The sequence below is a fragment of the Leuciscus leuciscus genome, assembly GCF_965113295.1.
Source record: "Leuciscus leuciscus genome assembly, chromosome: 25".
Lineage (NCBI taxonomy): Eukaryota > Metazoa > Chordata > Actinopteri > Cypriniformes > Leuciscidae > Leuciscus > Leuciscus leuciscus.
The window spans coordinates 11,827,436-11,849,732 of NC_138724.1; the positions used below are offsets into that span (position 1 = coordinate 11,827,436).

At 37.3% G+C, this 22,297-nt stretch overlaps 2 protein-coding genes across 2 annotated transcripts in view; one reads left to right on the forward strand and one right to left on the reverse strand.

The window, feature by feature from the left end:
* Window positions 1–16,261, reverse strand: part of osbpl5 (oxysterol binding protein-like 5) — a 66,884-nt gene extending 50,623 nt beyond the window's left edge. Inside the window, exon 1 of the mRNA XM_082160431.1 lies at window positions 15,853–16,261. The gene's annotated coding sequence lies outside the window, so the exon portion shown is untranslated. The remainder of the gene's footprint in view (window positions 1–15,852) is intronic.
* The window catches only part of LOC309491120 (dynein light chain roadblock-type 2-like), a 196,084-nt gene that overhangs the window by 167,288 nt on the left and 6,499 nt on the right, over window positions 1–22,297 (forward strand). The gene's annotated exons all lie outside the window — the stretch shown is intronic.

A 22,297-nucleotide genomic window follows, 5' to 3' on the forward strand; every position in this document is an offset into this window, starting at 1 on the left:
ATTGTGAACAAGCCCAAACTTGGTTTTACACTTTCTAATAGTCATCATGTCAAGCATGAATATTAACAAAATAAATTAATAAATTGCATCACCTTTTCTGGAGTTTTCTCAGAAGTGTTGTTACCTTCACACATAATCAAAACCTATTTTCTTCATAATTTGAGACCATGTACTTGATGGTAACTTATTTTTTTTGCCTTCAGGGTGTTAGGGGTTAAGCAAATTTGAACCCCATGCTTTCACCCATCCAATATCCATTAGCTTTGTGACATGATCCTGTTTGACAACTGAGTGAACGTCTGTCTGTGGATCACTGGACCGCCCATGTACAGACGGACTTCACGCCTGCTGGGTTCAGATAATCTCCACCCTTACTGGGCTTTTAATCCAACTCCTAGCACTGGATTTAAGGCCTGGCCAAATGACCTATTTACTACTGTTGGCACCACAGCAGCAGACAGAGCATGACATATCTCACGACACAAGGTCTCTGACATATATCGTGTGGTGACCTCATTTTCACAAACCGAAGCTTCCACTGAAGCGGAAAGAAACACATAGGACTGAATGGAACAAAGAATGGAGACTTTGATATGTACAAACGGATTTAGTTAAATGGGGAATGGATTGACAAAGTCAACATGTAATCAAACTGATCCAATTAATTTCCTCAATACATGTTCCTGGTCTTATTGTGCATGATTAATCAATGCACATAATATTTATTTATTTATTTAAATGCCTTGATGATCTTTTATCAAAATGTAATAGCTTGTTCTACCTCTTAAATGACTTTCCTTTTCAGATGACTTTTTCTACATATTTTTCTTTCCCAATATCATTAATTATTATGCTTTTGGGGAGCTTTCCTGTAGCTCAAACAATAGAGCGTTGGCGCTTGCAACGCTAAGGTCGTGGGTTTGATTCCCAGGGAAAGCACAAACTGATAAGAATGTAAATGTTTACCTTGAAATGCAATGTAAGTCGCTTTGGATAAAAGCGTCTGCCAAATGCATAAATGAAATGAGTCACACCAAATTAAATTGTACAACCTTATCTAACTTGATATATATATGATATTTTGAGAGACTTTTTGACCTTGACACACAGTTATGTGGGTCTACAGTGGTCCTCTCTATGATATCCAGAGGTGGATGAAGTACACAAATCAAGCACTTGACTAAAAGTACAGATACCCTAATATAAACATATATAAAACACAATTTAACTCAATAAAATACACTATAAATATTCCTTTTCAATTTTACTAGATTTAGAAAAGTAGAAAATACTTTAGAAAAGTATTAAGAGTAAGAAAGTACTGAATGCACTGAAAACATTATTTTATTTATCAATTTTACATACTCCATCCTAAAATTGTAACAATACTATAGAAAGGAGATTGGGTATAGACATAGGTGCGGGAGCTTTATTCAATGAGTGCAGGACAACTGGGCAAACAGGATACAGTCTTTAGAATAGCTCATAAGTTTAACATGGGCATATCCACAGGAGATTCTCAAAAAGTAAACTCAGCATTCATCCATAATACCCGTCAAGGTCATTTCAGGAACCAGTGGGTGAAGACATAAACCAAAACTCATGACAGAAAAGTAGTTACTGCCAAGCATCACATTTCTTCAGAAGCAGGGATAAAAGTCGAAGTAGAAGATCTCAAATAAGGAATGAACCTCAAACAGAAATGCATACTCAAGTCTCTTTGCATACAACTGAAATGGAGATTCATTGAAGACAAAACTGATCATCAGATTTTCTTTTCTGCTTTTTTCAGCTATATATTATCTCTTTTTCTAATAAATAATAATAGGGCATTTCATTTTCAAGAATTTCATTCTTTTAATGAGGCTTTTTTCTTCATTATGATTTAGGACAGTTGTACAATTTTTGATGCCATTTTTTTATTTTTATTTGTAACTTGATAGATCAAAAATAGCATCAATTTACTAACTAATGTAACATCCAATTTTCAAAATCCAATTAATTCCAGATTTTTTTCGGTAATTGAATATCCTGTCCCTAAAATTACCATTGCCTTCAATTTGGTCAAAAATACTATTGCCTTTTTGTTTGGTTAGCATTAGCGTAAACTATTCCTAACAGCCAGGGCAAGGTGTTGGGTTTCTTATAAGTTAAGAAAACGGAATGTCTATTTACACCCAATGCAAATAGGCTGCCTTGTTGGCAGAGGCTATTTACATTAACCCCGCCCCCCACCACTGTCTGAGCCAGACAAAATGACAAAACCCCCCGCTGATAACAGGATCAATAGTGTGGAGAGTACGGCTGGTGACGTCAGCTGTTGACTCGACTGACCTGAGTTCCAATCCATCTTTTTCTGAACTCATTCTTTTCCCTTTTCCCATTGCATATCAGCTTGGAGAGGAGTTTACTTTAAATAAAAATTCTGAAATATTCGAAAAGTGGAAATTAAGTGCCTAATGGGTATTTAATAGTGGGAATAGTGTTTAACAGGTAGGGTTAGGGTTGGTGTAGGGGTGGGGTATCTGTATAAAGTATAAATAGCATCTAACAACTAATTACACTTAGTGCAAAGAAAATACTGCTATTTGCATTTAGTGTAAAAAAAAAAAAAGCTTTGTTGCTATATTTGTGCAAATAGCTGCTGCCTTAATTTAAAAAAAAAATCCTAACCCATCATGATTTTAAACTGGTTAAACCGGCTTAAGACATACACCTGAAGGCAACACCTTCATATTAGCATTGTTAAGTCTGCCTGAAGTTTGAACCTAAAGGTTCTCGAGTGTGCTAAATGGAGATCAGGGTGGTATTTTTGGGCCCTCACATGGGAAAAGTCTAAAAACATTGGCTTCCCACTGAGTCTCTTTAAATAGACTGACAGCATGGCCCCTGCACTCTCGGCTCCATTAATGATGTGTTCTGCCTCATGGGCTGCCATGACCAATAACAAGGTCACTCAGAACTAGCTTGTACCTTCATCCTGGGGGCTGACAGTGCTCATTCTGACTTTCTTGTCTGAGAAGCAGCAATTACGTTCCTTGAGAGGCTTGATTAGGTGCTATTCAGGGACACAGCCGCTTAAAGGAACTGAGCAAATGTTGTTCTTGAAGGCCAGGGTAACCCCTGAATGCCACAGAAATATATTCTTAAAGGGATAGTTTACCCAAAAATGTCATCATTTACTCACACTCAAGTTGTTCCAAACCTGAATGGATCTTTCAAATCTTTCTTCTGCTAAACACAAAACAACATATTTTGAACCAAACAGTTGATGAGGCCCATTGGCTTCAATAGTATTTTTCTTCTTCTTCCATACTATGGAAGTCAATGGGGTTCATCAACATATTCTTCAAAATATCTTCTTTTGTGTTCAGCAGGAGAAATAAATTCATACAGGTTTGAAACAACTTGACGGTGAGTAAATTACAGAATTTTCATTTCTGGGTGAACTATCCCTTAAGAGGTTTTAAAATTATTAAAGGAATATCCCCCCCAAAAAATGTCTTATTGTCAGAGCCTATTTTTTTACCCCTCCGATTTGATATTTAAGTTTGTTAAAGTCTAAATACTGAATGAATCATTCAGGCCTGTTCTGTAAACCAGATCAAACGATTCACTGAATAGAACTGACTCAAAAGAATGAGACATCACAACTACTCTGAAGATTTTCAGTGAATAACGACTTAAATTTCTGTCTTTTCTCACACAAACTTATCACACAGCTTCAGAAGACTAGAAATATACTCATATTAACTACTTTTATGATACTTTTTATGCTTGAAAGCTCCAGTCCCGATTCATTGTAACTGCATGGACCAGTACATTCCTCAACATTTCTCTTTTTGTGATCCACAGAATTAAGTTTAGGGAAACAGTTTTGGATTGATTTGAGGGAGAGCAAATAATGGCATTTTGGGGTAACTATTCATTTGAGATATTGAGAAAAACCAAACAACACAAGCTCTACAGTCTATATTGAATGCGGGCTCTTATGAAACTAGGACGATTGTGTCCACTTGTGAGGTAGAGCTTTAGTCTAAGAGTTTTATTTATTCATTGGCGTGTGCTGCATTAGAGCCCAGCTAATGGTGCCATGCCTGTACCTCAGCACTATTTTGAGCAGGTTGTGTCTTTCCATCATAACCCTATCACATCACACACTCTATTTAACACAGACTTTAATGTGTCTTATGTAGGTCAAAGCAAATGAAAGAGAATTTAAAGACTTCAGTAAAATATCTCCCTCCCTCTCCTACCACCCCACATAGCCTAATTCCTGCAGTTTTTTGAGGTTTCCGAAATTAAACCCTGTTTCTTATCCTTCCCGTTTACATTCCAATCAGCACTAATTGCAATCAAGGACTGTGCTAAACATAATTGCAATCTAAACTAAAGTGTTTTAGGGTACGTTACGTTTACACGCCAACAAAGTACTACTGTAAATACAGAAAAGTTATTCCTTTGCGTTTTTCGCGTACAGATGACAACATTGTCAAAATGATTACTGTTCACATGCATTCGTGAAAACTACTAAAAACGCTGTATTATTCATGCCAGGCCAGTAGATGGCAATGCCACTTTGTAAAGAAACACTTTGTGCCTATAGACTGAGCATGTAATATGCATGCGCATGATGTCACCATTTTCACAAATTTGGGATTTTGTTGTTTACATGGAGAAGATAATGGTTTCGTTTGCAAAAAAATTGCACTTTGAAACCAGTTTTCAAAAGTTTGTGTTGATGAAATATGGCCTGGACATGCGCTTGCACACTCAGTACTGACACCAAATTCCAGATTTTCCTAGAGAAAAAGAACAGTCTTTTGCTGCATTAGATTAATCTGAATTTTTCACATGTTAAAGTGCTGATAGAATAATACAGCAAATACCAGCTCAACTGTAAAAGCGGAGTTTGGATTACCTAAAATGTGAGGATTTATAATCTGACATGAAAGAGGACAAATGCTAATGGATGTGATCACTGATGGCTATCTTTAACATGATGGAAAAAGCATCAAGATTTTGACCTTTAGTGCCCTTTTCCCAGAGAGGCATATGTCTATTTCTGTCCTGATGTCCTCTGAGTTTATTGACTGAATGATGGTGAATAGAAACCAGCTCTGGACTGCAATAATTAACACAATGGTCATTTGGTTTCAAAGAATGCTAATGTACCTTGAAGTGTGGATAGAACCAAATGCATGTATTGTGGGCGAACACTCAATTAAACTGGGAAAGGAGGTGGAATTATAAACTGTACACATTTAATAATCTGCTCTGGTCACCATTAAGTGGTTTGACATTGTTTGAACCTGATCCTCCACTGGGTGCCCATCTAAAAGCAATCATTACGAATAACGATTTTTGAAGAAACAGCTCATCTAAAACAACAAAAAAAATCATTTACTCAGCCTAATGTCACTTTAAACCTGTATCATTTTCTTCTGTCTGTCCAAGCTGCATTTTTCTTTACAAAACAAGTAGTAAACGAGTTAAAAAATGATACAAGTACTATTAATATAGCATACCATTTATATGTACTACGTTTTATGTACTTCTATGGTATTATTTTGTTCTTTTTAGAATGAAACAGCAACTTGCCACTGCTTTACGGAAAAGAGCAGCTTGAGCATTCTACTAAATATCTCCTTTTGTGTTCCACAGAAGAAAGACATTCATGGGATTGAAACAGTATGTGGGTGACTAAATTAATTAGATTTTTGATTGAACTTTTCCTTTAACTCAAACTCCTTTAAGGTCAAACGGATAGTCACAGTCAAGGGTTTAATGATCTAACCAATGAGTTGCATCAGTCATTGTTGGCTTGAAAACTCAGAAGAAAGTTAGAAGCCAGAACTGCTTGATAGCAACAATGCTGATAATGACATGGGGGTGTTTTCCCCCATTTCCTACTATAAAAAACACATCACCAAAGTACTGTCATTAAAGTATTACAAAGTGATAGTTTGCTCAAATAATAGCTCACTATAGCATTAACCGAGTCAACTCTGTAAAGACCATCATTAACCAAGTCAACCCTGTAGAGGCCTTTTTAGTGAGCTGCTAGTTATAATGATTCAATTCGAGAGTCTTACAATGCAAAGTTTGCGTAATTTTTTTTTTAAATCTAAGAATCACATCCATACTCGTATCATTCCAAACCTGACTGGTTACATCTGCAGAAGACAGAAGAAAATATTTTTAACAATGTTCACAGAAAATGTCCATACAATACAAATAAATGGGGTCCAATCAGTGTTTTGGACCCCACTGACTTTTATTGCATGGACATTTTTCAAAATATCTTTTTTTTTGTGTGTGTTCCACAGAAGAAAGTCAAGTTTGGATTGGAACGACATGAGGGTGAGTAAATGATCACCGCTAAAATCCACAAGGCAACAGCCCTGTCTACTAACCTATCACACAGTTATTCTAAGTCTTTTAAAGTCAACTCCATGAAACCTTGACCACGTCCTATAAAACTTTGTAAACATAACACAAATCACTCTTGCTCGGTCAATGATTATAGATGCCCCATTTACAAACCAAACAAAACAACCAAAACATACAGTCTCGGTTGACAGTAAATCCTGGAGGAATCGCTTGATGGAACCTGGATTCAAAATGTGTTAAAGTTAAACTACGCTTGGATTGATTCACCTTATTCACTGTTCCTGACATTGTTTCCCCTTCTGAATTCCTTAAAAATGTGATCACGAGCAAACAATAGCAGCAAAAAACCATCGGTGCGGTAAGCTTCATTATGAAATGTGTCTAGATAAAATAATCTGCAGAGATAATCAGAAGCATTTCTCATTCCTGTGAGCCTTATACAAAAACACTGAGGGGAAATGCAGCTGCCGGCCCCCTCTTATTCCTCTGATAGGCTGAAATGGCGTCTGGTGATATTTTCTCACTCAGCGAGCTCGAAAGCAGAATTGACCTCATGTCTCTCAGCACCTTTAAAAAAAAACAGTTCCCTGCTGCATAAACGCGAGCGTGAAACTTGAGTGCAACTGACTTAAGAACTGAATTCATATTATTCTCATAATGTTCTCTTGTTTGTTTCTTACTTTAGTTAAAGTAGTTATTTCGCCATGAACTCAACTAAATATCAAAATTTTATCTTGCTGCAATAGTTGGTGTTACACGGTGTTCAGCAGCACAACGGTTACAGATTTCATTTATCACGAGACGAGATTGAGATTGAGCTGACTGACAAGACTATGGCGGAAGATTTGGTTTCAAAGCTAAATGTAAAAGTGCCTATTTGGCAATGTTTTGGATTTAAAACTAATGCTAATAGGGAACCTCCACACATTAATGAGGCAATCTGTAAACTTTGCCTGATGAATGGCAGCATCCGGAGGTAACACAAGTCGATTAACCGGGTGGGAAAATCCTCACCGTCACATCCCTACACCATACCAATAGAGACTTAAAAAGTTTACAGATTGATCTCACAGAACAACATTTTAAAATTACACAAAAGCAAATTACTCTACTGCAGTTGTGTGACTTATACAACGAATTCCATGGGAGTTAAAAAGATTTCTGGACTTTTTTAAAAGGAATTTTAAACATCTGCAATAATAATTTTTAGTTATTTTTTACTGAAAATGTAAAAATAATTGTTTATGTAACACAATTCAAATTGTAATTTTATGCCACATTTGGCTAAATGTTAGTTGTCTAAAATTGTTTTAAAAGAAAGCACTACAATGTTTTGGGGATATATTTGCACTACCTAAATCTATAATAATTATTAATAAATGACACTACCACAATGGAAATAGCCAGAGCAGCATACTGTGTGATATATAATATAGGTAAAAATACAAGTTTCAGAATTAATAAAATAAGTTCATTATTTTGTATACAGTATGTGTACGTGTATTACTTACTGTATACGTTTTACTTTTTTCATAAACAAATATTTAATACATTTTTCTATTTTCCATGTTCTGACATTATTTTATTAACCCAATTCTCAATTAATACATTTCAATTTGAATGCCATAATTTATGCCGACTTTAAGAAAAAACCTCACATAGAGTGGATGATTTTCATTACTCTATTACAAAAAAATTAGGATTGAATTAAATTTGATTTGCATTATAATAATGGTAATGACATTTTTGCATTAGAGTAATTAAAATTCACTGCAAATGTGCTTAATTGTCAATCTAAATAGTCCTAAAACTGGTTTAATTTTCTCATGCAAAATATACAATTGCATCAAAATGATCTAAAGAACATACAATGTAACATCAATAACTTTTTATCTGGAATCATATAACAACTCAATATAATCAACCATAGTTCTTCAGGGCTCGGTTTTATTTTTAATGGAGAGAAAAAAAAATATTCGTATATATTAATATAAAATGTAAACAATAAGTTTGATTTTACTACAACAATAAAGTCGTTTAAAACGATAAAACAAAGATGAAACTTTGTAGACTATAGTTTAAGCCAGGTTGCCCATAACCGCAATAGGCGTTCTCTGCTTAAATCAAATGATGGTTAGTGGGAAAGCACGGCTGACCTCTCTCTGTACATCAACTCCCCATGGGCCGTTACTATACTCAGCCCCAGCCAAACACACACACACACACACACACACACACACACACACACTGCAGAGGTGCGCCCATGGCCTGTTTGTTTACACTCTGTGTTGGTTGCCAAGGTAAACAGAAGTGGGGAGGGCTGGTGAGCACAGGGGTGTGTGAAATCCGTCCCTCGCCCCCCTGCATGTGTTCAGTGCCACATGAGATCCCTGTCTGTATACCGTTACTGTCAAAGAAAAGACTTTTGCTACAAGCCCTTTTTCAAACCTTAAAGGAAGCCAGTGGCAAAAAAGTACATGGTACAGTGATGGTATCAGATGGCGATACCAAAACACTATAATACTAAAATAAAATAAATGATAAAGCTTCAAAAATCCAAAAAAAAACTACTAATTTCATTCCAAGCACATCTGCTGTTATATATTTATACTGGGTTCCACAGAATAAAGATAACATCATAGGCCTAAGGTTTGGAAAAACATGAGGGCGAGTAAATAATCACAAAATTGGCATTTTCAGCTGATCTATTTCCTCATCTAATGGTCTTTAATCGTACCACTTGACACTGTTGTAGCCATTTGATAACTTGTCTACAGGATTTTTGGATGTGAGCTGGGCAGAACTTGGCACATCCCTACCTGGATTTCTTCCTTCTCACAATTCACCTCTTGTATGTTTATATTGTCTTTCTTCCCTAAGCGTTCTTCCGACATTAGAAGGAGAGAACAGACTTGTTTACTCTTCATGAAGCACAGTCAGGCGTTAAGTACAGACTTGATTGGAGTGTTTATGTACCTTGGATGGAACATCTAGTGGGGCCAATTACAGCTCAGGACAGCGCAATCTCTGAGGAAGCGTTCTCCGCCACTGCACAAAGATCTCCGTTTCCAGATGGCATAACATTAAGGGAACACTGTGATCCATTTAGTTTCTTCGAATCTGTGAACAATTTTGGATCACGCTCAGGCTCAATGTTCACTTCTTTGAAATATTTTTGACTAGGTCGTATTTATAGACAATTAAAGCTTAAAGGCCAACTGAAGTGCCTTGACACACGCAGCATTATTCAGTGTGTTGATGTGATTTCCACTGAAACAGGAAGACAGGGTGGGACATATCAAGCAACTCATGCCCTTTTTTAAATTGCAAACAGCGTTTTGTTTTTATCACAGCTCTCCCATACTAAAAGACATAATTAAATTTGGATTTCATAGGGACTTTAATACTGCTAGCTAGCATGAAACATAACATTCCACTTAATTAAGTGCATCATCCAGGTATTTGAAGTGCACTTTTTCTTTCTGGAATTTTCATTGTGAACAAACTACTCGCACTACTACATAATATAAACAATGTAAAAATAAAAATAAATAATGTAAAGATTCGCAAATTGAGACACACCTACAGATTTAAACAGATACACACACGACACGCTGCTGAGAGCAAGTAAGACATGCTGCTGTTGTACAATATAATGTACATAAATTACCTGTAGCAGATCTATACAGGTGGAGCTGGGGAAGGTGGAGGGTTTTTGAAAGCGCGCTGCACTACGAAGGCAAATGCTACCCAAGCATTTGAAGGTTGAGCGCACAAGCTAATTGGCTACTGATATAGTAGGAACCAATCAGCTGTGCCCTGAAGAGAATGATGTGATTGCAAGTAGGTCGAGTTAAGGACCTATTAGTTTGTGCTATCTAGAGTTTCAAGACAGAAATTTGTATTTGTGGGCATAAATGTTTATGGACTAATGGTTACCTGTAGCATTTATTGGGTCTAATTTTGCCATTTCACAGCTAAATTAACCCCTACACATTGTGATCTTTGTGACTAGGTTCTATGTGCAGATATAGAGCCTAAATGGCTAGCTAGCATGAAGCGTTATGTTTACTTGTGTAAAATATGCTGTTGGTGAGTTACATTAATGGATAATGGACTAGCGGTTAATGCACATGTTAAATGTTCTTATTGTAATAATAATTTATTGGGTCTAATTTAGCAATTTCACTTAAATTAACTTCTAGTCTTTGTTAGTTATTGTGTCTAGGTTGTGCATGCAAATACAGAAGCTAAAACTAACATGAAACACTAGCATTGAAATATTTGTTTACATTCTGCCATAAATTATGTTGTGGACATTACTGTAATGGACTAGCGGGTAGCACACACACTCTGAAATGTTGAGTTGCGGAGCTCATGGGTGGTAATGTATGATAATAAATTGGGCATTTTCTATATTCAGTTTCCTTTTCCAGTTCCATCATTACCTGTTCAATTTCCACTATATCTAAAATGTCCTACATAGTTTCCCCATCTTTCTCTGCCACTTTGCTGTGTCATTCTGTAACAAGCCTCCCGTGAGTGTGTGCAGAATAGCACACACTCTTTTAACATAGTCACTCTGCAGTCTCAGAGGAGGAAAAGTAGGGCAGGATGTCTTCCACTGCTCCAAACACTGAACGTCGGGGCTGGGAGAACTTGAACAGCAGCCTGGAGCATCTGATGCCATATACACTTTATGAGGGAGGAAGAGAGAGATAATCTAGAAGCTTCCTCTGTAATCATGGCTTTATAAATCAGGTAAAATGGATAAATGAGACAATGAAAAAATACAGGCAAGAGAAAGGAAACCCTCAGGCCAGACCATTGTTATTGGCAATGGCAACACTGTGCTAAATGATTTAAGTGACTGCAAGATGACGACAAATGTAGCATGAACAATAACCTATTATGAGCAGATTTATAACATTTTGACAGACATAAATCATTTACAATGGGGTACACAACACATCGTGTATCCATAGTATTTACCATAATCATGCACCAAGGGGCCAATGTTTGACTAGTTAGCATTAGCAGTTAGCACCTGCTAACAGCATTCTAGGCAAAAAAAGTATATTTTTCCATTGACAATCATTTCTGTGGTCCAATGATGGCAGATTCAAATCTCGTAATTCTGGGGCTTAAAATGCATTGTAAAAGTCTAATCAAATCATGGTTCGTAAGGGAAGGAAAAATAAGGAAGTTTGGTTGTGTACGCACATAGACTTAGCTGTGCAAACATGCCATGAGCTACTTTCCTCAATGGAAGACAAATACAGCATGACTGATATTAAACTCCTAAAGCCAGAGATTAGCAACTAAAGCTCACAACATAGATGTGTTTATTACATTGCGTTTCTGTACAAACGCCTTTCTGAAAGCACATATATAAAACATTGCAAAAATCAGCCGACCGCCCCCGGACAGATGAAAACAGCTGCTGCACTTTCTTTTTTTTATATATATATCATGCTGGTATTGAGCTGAACTGTTTCTGAAAGGAAGTTTGAAAAACTGCGCCATATCAGTGGATTTAGTAAGAGATGAATGAAGGATGACAGAGGCAGAAAACTATTATGTTTGGATTCTAAGTGTGGGAGAAAGTCGTATTCACATCTGCCCACTTACAATGCATAACACAGTAGGGTGACCTTTTGCTTCTTCAAAAACTTTCCAGAGTAATGCAACATCTAGAGTAATGCACATTCAATATGAATATAAAACAGGCTATTTCTTGGGACCATATGTTTGGATGCTAGACAATAGATGACTATATAGCCTCTCAAGTAGTGTACTTCCCATGGCCTGTAAATATTGGATCACTGATACACTTTGTAAACTATTGGTATAAGAGACTGACATATATTTAAACAAAAACATTCTTCATTGCCAAGCAATACTCTATGTATTTGCCTAACAAAGCAGACAGTGAGATCTTCACATACTGGATTAGGTGGAAGGTATTAAGCAGGATGCTTTTAAGGAAATAAGGCCGGCAGTTCCACAACAAACATCTTCGTAGATCTTCAAACACCACTTAGATGTTGTCAAACACCGGAACAGAAAACTAAAGGACATTCTATTACGCTATAACAACACAACAGTCCAAACAAAGCTAAACCTTGAGATAATCCTTTAGCATTAGCATTTTCCTAACATTTAACAACTTTGAAGTAGGGATGCACATCGGCACTTGTTGCCTTGTCAATAAGATAACCTGATGATGCGTCTGCGATATCTCACATGTGCGCAAGGAGTGTGAGTGTGCGACAATGCTCCACACATGAGTAACACTGGGTTTGAGTGTCATTGTTTGTCTGGAGCTGCTGTGCTGTTGGCAACTAACAACGAACTCTTGTTTGTATTTACTCTTGTGTAAGCATGTTCATTTTTTATGCTTCCTTGTCGTTTGTTCATCATCTTCGTTTTATTTTTTCGTGAAGCATTATTTTGTTGCGCTTCTGCTAGGATAAATAGACATCCACTCTTAATGCAAGAGTGTGTAACGGAAGCCAGCTAGCGAAAGTTGTGCAAGCTGAAGACTGATAGAGAATGCGGTGTTTACTGTTTAGCATCCTTGTTAGTGCACTCGTCACTATATTGGTCAATAATTGTGTTCACATGCGCCAACTGTCAATACCTGATTGGCACACCTAGATTTTGCCCATCAATTTACATATACAACAATCCTGATGGGCCCGATCAGGACTACGTCTCTCAAAAACATTTTAAGCCCAAGTGGATCGAAGACACCATTGGTGCAAATGGCTTATGATGCTTTTAGGAAACTCAGCCCAGTTCAGCAGAAAAGCTAGCTTTCAAAGTCACCACGAAATCAAATTGGACAATTACATATATATTTTTTAATATTGCAGTTTTTTTAAATAAATGATTTACCCATGCACATCATTATATATTATAGTATACATTATAGTCATTTTTAATCAAAGCAACATCTCTTCTCTTCTCTGATGATGAGGACAGGACAACCTGTCACTCACATGAGATCCACCAATAGCAATCCACAACCATCCAATCAATTCCTGATGGACAAAACCAAGTCCCGCCCTAAAAAAAAAATTCTCATTCGAGAAGCCGTTACCCTTGAATATTCAACATCACAATAGGGAAGAAAAGAAGATCGCAACTTCCGTTTCTAAGTAAATAAGTGGATAATGCAAAGTTTTCTTTGCACTTGATGTTAAAACATAATAACACACATTTTGTAACCTGATAAATAAAAATAAGCATTTAGTAATTATTATCAGCCATAATTTCTACATCAATGCATCCCTAAGTGCGACAGCAATGGTTTATAAACAGTTAACAACATTTTTTTAAAAATCATTGCCCACTCACATGTAAATGCACTTCTAGAAACAACTTGGCCATATTTCAAGGTTTCAAGCATGAGCCAAGCATGAGTAATCAGCAGTTCCTATTGGACCGTGGTACTTGTGGATGAGAGGCTAAATATGAAGAGTTTGGCACTACAGGAATGTAGCAGCTCCAAGCAAATTAACACAGAGCTCTGTTACAATTTTTGTCATGATGCTAAAACAATCTTGTAAACGACAATCTTGTAACCTTGAAGTCAATCTAGAACAGCATTTCCAAACCTTTTAATCTTCACGACATGACATATTTCAAAGGGAAACAGGATATATTCAACAAAGAAACCATGTAGGTTGGGACTTTTCTATTTATTATTTCAATTTAGTTTTGTTCATTTTATCCACCAGGAATTGTAGTGTTCATGGAGTACACAATTCAACCGCCATTGGTCGAAAAAACAAATAGCCCCACCCCAAACTGACGCTATTGGCTGAGCCAATGTTGCACTCCAAAACACAAAGAAATGTGATAGTTTACTACAAAGCCACAGTGTTTACTCTTTTCAGGAGAATTGACTTAAAGTTTAAGTCTGTGCGTATTACATTTTTTCCCCCCTGTTAAAATCCAACAACAACTCTATACAGCTGAAAATACAGGAAGAGCAAGGCTGACCAGTCAATGACCCCTAAAAAAAGAATTCAGCTGTCTGGGATTCTCACAAATAGCAATCAGCGAGAAAATCGACACAGTTGGAACAGGAGGGTACGAATAAATTAAAAAAGAACAAACGCTGGGCTGTTAGGGCAGCTTGATTCTTGGTTTGCTCTTCCCGACATGTCACTGGAGACTTCTGTTCAAGCAATCTGCTACTGAATGTCAACTAGTGGTCGGCCGTTTGAATGAGCAGGGTTTAACTGCATGTGTATATGTTCTATATCCTTTATCTAGATATATTCATCCAAATGAAAGAGAAACATCAGCAAACTCACATTCGGTTGCCACACTATTAACACCCCACTGCTGGTGGGAATGGGATGATTTTGGCTGATGTCAGCAGGGTCATGGCAAAATGATGTATTAGAAACACACTTCTAAGGTGCAAAAAGAGTGATGCTAAGCAAAAATAATATTAATATAATCCATTTAATATAATATAATGTCAACAATAATATTAAGAATATATTATCAATATTCCATAATAAGGAAATAATATTTACTTATTGGATTTAAGCAATAAGTAATGATTCATTATTTATTATTTTTCCCATTCTTCTTTATTTATTATTATTAAACTGATAGATGCTAGATGGTCAGTAAAGCATTGAGCCTTCTGTAGTGACTAGATTCACAATATTATACTTTATTGCTTAATTATTCTTTTTTTGATTTAAAAATCAATTAAATATCATTGTATTAAATAATATAAAACTATATTAAATATGTACAGTATATATTGCCTAAACATTAAATGTAATTATATATGAAACTATCTCCTATAATATATATATATATATATATATATATATATATATATATATATATATATATATATATTATATATAATTTAATTTATTAATTACATAAATATCATTTTTAATATTATTACTGTTGCTGTTTTTTTAAAAGTTAAAATATGAAAATATTTTCTTAAAATTGTATTATCAATTTGAAGATTGTTAAACAATATTGATATTAAAATATGAATATTTAATGTAATACAAAAACACATTATTTGGAATTCCATACTTTGGATGTCTGACAGCTGTGTGGGTTTTTGCCAATAGGATTCTGTTCAATAATGTCTAAATAAGGGAGGGGACGGATGGACAATAGGCGACTTTATATGAAATAACACATGAACTACAGAGAAGAAAAATATAACGGAATAATTCAGCGCTGTAACGTTTAAAAGGATTCGTGCTGGTTAGGGATGGATGGATGGATGGATGGATGGATGGATGGATGCCGGAGAGGAAATCAATAATCACATTCAAATGCAAATAATAAGTGATGCTCGTTTGTGGTTATTTATGCTAAACAGCCCATCATCCAATCCTGATTCAAAGCATCAGCTGTAATACAGTCATATTAGGCAATCATATTATCGCAGATTTCTCTTACCTCTGTTGCAACTTCACCCCTCGAAGATAGAAACGTGGCAGGAGATCTAGTCGTATCCGAATGACTTCATCTCGGATCGAGAACGGGTCGGTTTGGGTTTGATGGGTTCCTAACACTTCAACAACCGTCAATTATGTAGGCTATTACATGGAATGGAACTGTGAGACGCTCGCGTTTGTCCCGAAACAAAGTAACACTCGCGCTTATGCCGTCTCAAAATGTGGAAAGGCCGCTCGAAACGCTGATTTCCAAACGCGATACAGTTAGAAGTTGAAAGTTAACCGCGCACAGCTGCATCCTCAAGAGATAGATGGTGGAGAGATAAAATAGCGGTCCATAGTGTGCCATAACCGCTGGCGTACAGCTGTAATCTGGGAGCGCGGACGGAAGGAAATGCCTTTGGAGGAAAGGAGGCGCTTAACCAGCCAGAGTGCTGGATTTAACCCTCGTGAAGCCTGACGTCATTCTGGACAGCACAACTTTTCACATTCAGGTTCTGTTTCACTTAAGTATTTAAGAAAAGCATATTCAGATCTGTCCATACAGCTGTTCTATTAAGGGTTGAGGCTATTAAACATTTTATCATGGCTCTTTTATATAATATATAAAAGCATAAACTCATAATGACATCAACAAAAAATGTAAAAATGGGCATGGAAATACACCAAATTTTATAACATTTATGTTTTGCAAAACAGTAAAGATGGGATGTAAAAGGATGCATGTTTCATTACTTTAATAAATTATTGCATGCATTTGATATTCAGACAACTTTATTCTTTAAATATTTGCAATTGCAAGAAGCTCCACGGACAATATGTATGTATAACAATACAATATTTATGATGTTTCATTAAAAATGTATTCATTCATTTTCCCCTTTGTCTTTTTATTTAAACAGTAAAGTAAAAATGGAGTATGGACACAATTTGACATAATCTGATAAACTGAACAACTGTTATGAAGACAGTTTAGGATGGAAGGATGTCTTTTTTTTTCTTTTTTTTCTGGAACTAAATCAGTGGTTGATTTATCAGCATTAATAATCACTCACTGTCATTTGATATGAATTAACTCAAAAGGTATCAATATATTTTTAGCATAATAATGCATAATTCAGGAAGTCAACAGGAAATGGTCAAGCTGAGATTCCTGGTGACTGTAAAACCCAGTGTGAAAAATGTCTGTTTGATATTTCTGATTACCTTACTCATATGTGTAATGACAGGAAAAGTGCTTGGCTGCCCTCTAGTGACGTGCAATGAATGTGCAAGAAACATGCACAGAGCACTTTGTGAAAGGACCAAAAATTTTAATGTCAATGTGTAAAGAGATGTTTATTTAAAGTGTTCGAGAGGTGATAAAAGTCTCAGAAAAAAATAAAAAAAATAAATAAAATAAAATCCAAATCTATATAAAAAAAAAAAAAAAACTGTACAAAACCAATAAAGATAAGAAATAAAGTTAGAAATATATACACGCAAACTTAAATAATTAGTAAAGAAGTAAATAAGGTAGTAAAGAATTTATCACGGCACCAAACCTGCACGCACGCTTGCCAGGTCAACTGACAACCTTACATTGGCCCAAGCTCCTCCCCTTTGACTAAACCATCTTCAGCTAGTATGTACATATTTACAATAAGGCATAAATATATACATATAACAACATTCATAACATATATATATATATATATATATATAAATATATAAAAATAGTAAAAAATAAACAGAACAATAACTTAATATTTCTGTCATCCCCTTATAAGACAAACAATAGACTCGTCGCTGCGTGGCGCTCGAGTTTTGCCGGCTGACGGAGAAGACTGATGCTGCGCGTCTGAAATCGAATACTTCACTACTATATGGTAAGCGAAAAACAGTATGCCAACATAGTTGTAGTATGACCGAATACATAGTATTCCCCAGATGAAAAGTCCCCGAATGACCTACCCCAGATAGCACACGTACATCTGCAAGATGTCTGTTAAAGATCACTTCATCTGGAAAGCATCTGCTGTTTACTAACATCTGATAGACATCTTTAAGATGTCAGTTTAAAATACATTCTAAATCATTACATCTTAAAGACATTTTCTAAACGTCTATTTTACATCTGACAGGAAATCAGATGTCAAGTAGACGTGGAAAGGAGTTTTGTGATCTGATTGGTTGAATTATACAGGATGTCCGGGAGACATGTGTGTCGCATTCTTTAACTGTCCGTCTGGAAACAAATGCCGTGAAGCCAAAACCCCTCATGGAAAAAGAATACCGTCGTGTTTAAAACTGTGACAATGAGCGCTTACCAGGATCAACTAAACGCTGGATATTCAAAAGTATGTGAAGTTTGCGGCTCCATTGTTGTGGTAAACTTGCACGTTCTTGAATGAATCATTTATTAGATGCACGCCGGTCTGTTATTGTAGGGACATCAACATTATATTTCCACGCACCTAAACATGCTGCGGAACAAAACGAACTGTGATTAGTTGCGTTACATGTCAGTCAAATGTCCTCTTGGGCGGTCCTTGGCCAAGAAAAGCTGCAATAGAGTCCAGACCTTATGCCGTCAGTCTGAAGGTCTGGCTAGGCGAGACTATATAGAATGTCCTTTTTAATGGTCGCAAAGAAAGTAAGTAAGATGGGGTGTGTGTAAGTGCTGCGCTAACTAACAGAGATAGATCACTCTGTCACAGTGGTTCTTGCTTTTGTTTTGGTCTATGTTCCTGAGATTCCCCTGAGTCTCTACTCCTGTGTTATATACTCGAATTGATAATAAAGCTGCGCTAAGATCCTAACCGCATCTTCTGATGATGTGACCCTCCAAAAACAGCGTCTGTTTGTACAAGAATAAAGTCCTCTGGCTGCTCTCGAATCGCTCTCACGGTACTTTGATGGCATACGTCTTAAGTCGGACACGATTTCTAACTGACATGCACTGCTTCAAGTCAGCCGCCGATCAGTCTGCGCAGAGCTGCATGAAGTCGAACAAGCTTGTTGCCACTGGAGATGGAGACCCATGTAGAGCTGATGAGCCGAAGAGCCCTCGCAATACTGCTGGCACTGGACCAACCAACGTGGAGCTGAAGCGACGAGCATCCGAGGTGGAGCCAGTAAGCCTGAAGACTGAGGCAGAGGGAATGAGGACGCAGGTGGAGCCGGGGGGGAAGACTGGGCTGAAGGTGCAGGCAGTACGATGTCTGACCAAGGAGGAGCCGGTGGGATGAGGGAGACTGGTGAAGCCGTGAGGATGCTGGTTTCTGGTGGAGCCGAGGGAGGGAGGAGCTTAGGCAAACACGAGTTGTCAACAGGCCGCAGTGGAGCGATAGGTTCCGAGGCTGGAGGCGAAGTCAGGGGATCCTCTGGGCTAAGTGAGGCTGGTGGCCTGAAGAACTGATGCAGATCCTCACAGCATAGTGTAGGAGATGCAGAGGGGCTGAAGGGACCCAGGGGAGGCGGGGCTGAGGAACTTACTGTCAGAGAATGTGGGGAGAGAGGCTGGGAGGGTTCACATATGACATGGGGCTAGGCGGAACCAGCGGGGGAACAGGCGATTCAGGGCTACGTGCCCTCGAGGGCTGCCCTCCCAGCCCTCGAACTCCACAAGCATTCCCTTAGCAGTTCACAGTATTGCTGGCTCACACAACTTGTCAGACTCTCCTTGTAGATCAGGCTCCGGGGCGATGACACTCTCCGTCCTCGTTACAGGCTTGGGCTCATCTATCGCGGCAGTCCAATCTCCATAGTCTGTGGTGGGCTCTCGCAACTCCACCGTGCAGCTCGCGGGCGGTGGATGGCTGGTCTCTGGACGTGGAGTGGGGCTGGCGTCAGGCCGATGGTGAACGGGGAATCGTTGTTCACCAGCACCCACTCCTCGAATGTGGCGAAATCCTTCTTTGCTGCTGGAAGGTGTGCCTTAGACCACTTGCTCTGGCTGGAGTGGTAAAATACACAGAGCGAGCGGTCTGGGTTGTGTGTTGGGCATGCTAGCTGGATGAAGTCCTGAGTGTGATCTTCTAGCGGACGGTCTCCCTGCTTCAGGCACAGGAGATGGACAGCAGGCAGGTCCATGAAAGGAAAAAACAACAACAACAAATAGAACGGGGGAAGAAAAATGCTACAAAACGTAACTGTTTGGTCCTAACGAGCTAAGGTAACAAACTGGCACACACTAAGAAACTGGGTTACAGTGAGCTTTTGCTCAATGTTGAGCTGACTGCTGTCACCGGAGCTAAATGTTACTCTTAATGTGATAATGAGTGCTATTCCGTTCCCTCAATCCAAATAGGAATTTTATTACTTTTTTAAACAGGCCCTTTTTTCTTTTTTACTTATGGTAATATCAGTATTGGCTAATTTAGATAGGGCCAATATAGAACCCATGGACATACCCATGTAGGGTACCTAACTCAAGCCCATATCATGTCACCTACATTGGCTCCACAAATGTATTACAATATACTATACACCTTATGTGAAATGGCAGGAAGAGTGATTGGGTACCCTTTAGTGGAATAAGGAGAAAAATGTTCTGTCATATTTAAAAATATATTTATAAATGCACAGAGCACTTTAAATAACAACAAATCACTTCCGTTGAATAATCATAGTACTTTTTATATTTTAAAAATGAATTTATTTGTTATTTATTTTGTGGTCATTGTTTTCAGCATGTATCAGAATCATTATCTATCATCATTAGATAAAACCAAAATTATGTAAAGACACTTCCTATATGCAAGGCTTCATAAATAACGTCCATACACATGTTCACAAAAGATATAAAAGCAAAAAAACAAATGAAATTGTGTTTCTTAAAGGGACCAGTGGGAAATGTAAGTGGGAAAGAGATTCTAGTGCAACTATTGTTCAAAAACAAATAAAAATGTTAAATAAAAGTATTGCAAGTGTTGATCATACAAAGGTATAAACAGTAAAAATGGCTTAAACAATGCTTTATAAAATATATTTAAGCAATATCACACAAGTAAGAGTGCGGGTAATCACAGCTGCTAAGTTTAATAACATTACAGTTGCGGGTGTAATCACTTTTCAACAAAGTGCAGTAAATAGAGCATAATATAATATAGAGTTACTTACATTTCAGACATAATTTGGATAGTTTGTATAGCTGTACTTGTATACGAAATATTAGCTCTCTAGGAATGCTGCTTGTCTAATCAAATTAGAAGTCTGAAACTACAGTAACTGTATAAAAACAAAACGCAATGTAAATTACAAATCTCAAGCAAATGCTCATATCCAGCACAGCAGGTTGAACTTTGTGCACACAGCTAAACCCTTAAAAAAACATACCGGTAATAATAATAAATATAGCTGCAAGCAGCAATTACCGGGGCCAAGCAGAATAAGACGACAAGACATTTCGACGTGTCTGAAAGTGTCAGACCAACTGCAACAATGAGCAATTAAAGAGATTTAAAGAGGATTTTAGGCAAAATGGCTGAAAAATCATAGAAACAATAATTAAAAATATGATTTAATGCATTATCACTTTCGACCAATAGGTGGCGCAGTTATAAAACTGATGTGATGTAGTCAGAGTGAAGTGACAATGACACATACAAAGTTTGGTGTCAATATGTCAAGGCATTGCAGAGATAAAGCCTGAATAATGCTTTTAGCATCATGCCTCAACTTTGCTGCTGCGCTATACGAAAACGGTTTCGTCAATCGACACGAAATCCATAACTTTTAGTCGGCACGGTCTGGAGATGATACGATTCGATTTTGGTGAAAATCGGACAAACGGTGTAGGAGGAGTTCGAAAAAGTAGGTTTTGAATGAAAATAGCATTTTATTTCACAAAACTGTATTGAAGTCAATGGGAATTTCATGTTTTGTTCTATTATAGCGCCACCAAGAGGCTCAGTCCCACAATTTTTTTTTACGTGTCCTCAGAGTGAGCCCATACATATGTGTGTCAGTTTTGGTGAAAATATCTCAATTGACTTCAGAGTTATAGACATTTATATGAAAAAACACGTAAAAAATGACTGACACATGACTTTGATTGGATTTTACTACCCCTTACTATCAATATTTTCGCATTTGGGCATTGGCGTATAGCTATCGACCTATGTTTCCAAACTTCTGACGGAGGTTTCGTCTCGATCGGACAAGCGGTTTCGAAGATATAGCCAAATGTTTTTTAAGCGCTAAATCACAACGCTACACAAACCGTAAGGCGAAACCTAGCATGTTTGGTATCGTAGGACTCGGCAAGGATTCAGGAGTCTAATTAGATGAGTCTCGTGAAAATAAGTCGGCCACACCCAAAGTTATAAGCACTTGAATAAAAAAATTCACCACTAGTTGGCACTGTTTCGAAACTTCTCATGCTCCTTCAGGGCATCGTGCTGATGACCCATACCAAGTTTCGTAACAATCCGTTTATGCGTTCTTAAAATACAGCATTTTAG